Here is a 248-nt window from a genome sequence, read left to right as displayed (position 1 = left end):
AAACTGCGGCGACAAGTGACTGGGCTGACTCGTAGGTCTCAACAGACTCACCCAGTGAGAGTAGACAGGACATGTGAGCAATGTGTATAGATTCCTGTTTAATATGCCCGAACACTAGATAGTGCTTGCACGTGCTTTACAGAGCGCTGGCTCTCGTAAGAATGTGAGCGTCTGCTACTGAATCGATGCGACGCCAATGATGCCGCCGCTAAGAACTCATCTAAAACTACCGATTGGTGTCGCTTCAA

The sequence above is a fragment of the Dermacentor albipictus genome, chromosome 1 (assembly GCF_038994185.2).
Source record: "Dermacentor albipictus isolate Rhodes 1998 colony chromosome 1, USDA_Dalb.pri_finalv2, whole genome shotgun sequence".
In the NCBI taxonomy this organism is placed as follows: Eukaryota; Metazoa; Arthropoda; class Arachnida; order Ixodida; family Ixodidae; genus Dermacentor; species Dermacentor albipictus.
Note: the sequence above shows the minus strand (reverse complement) of the source record.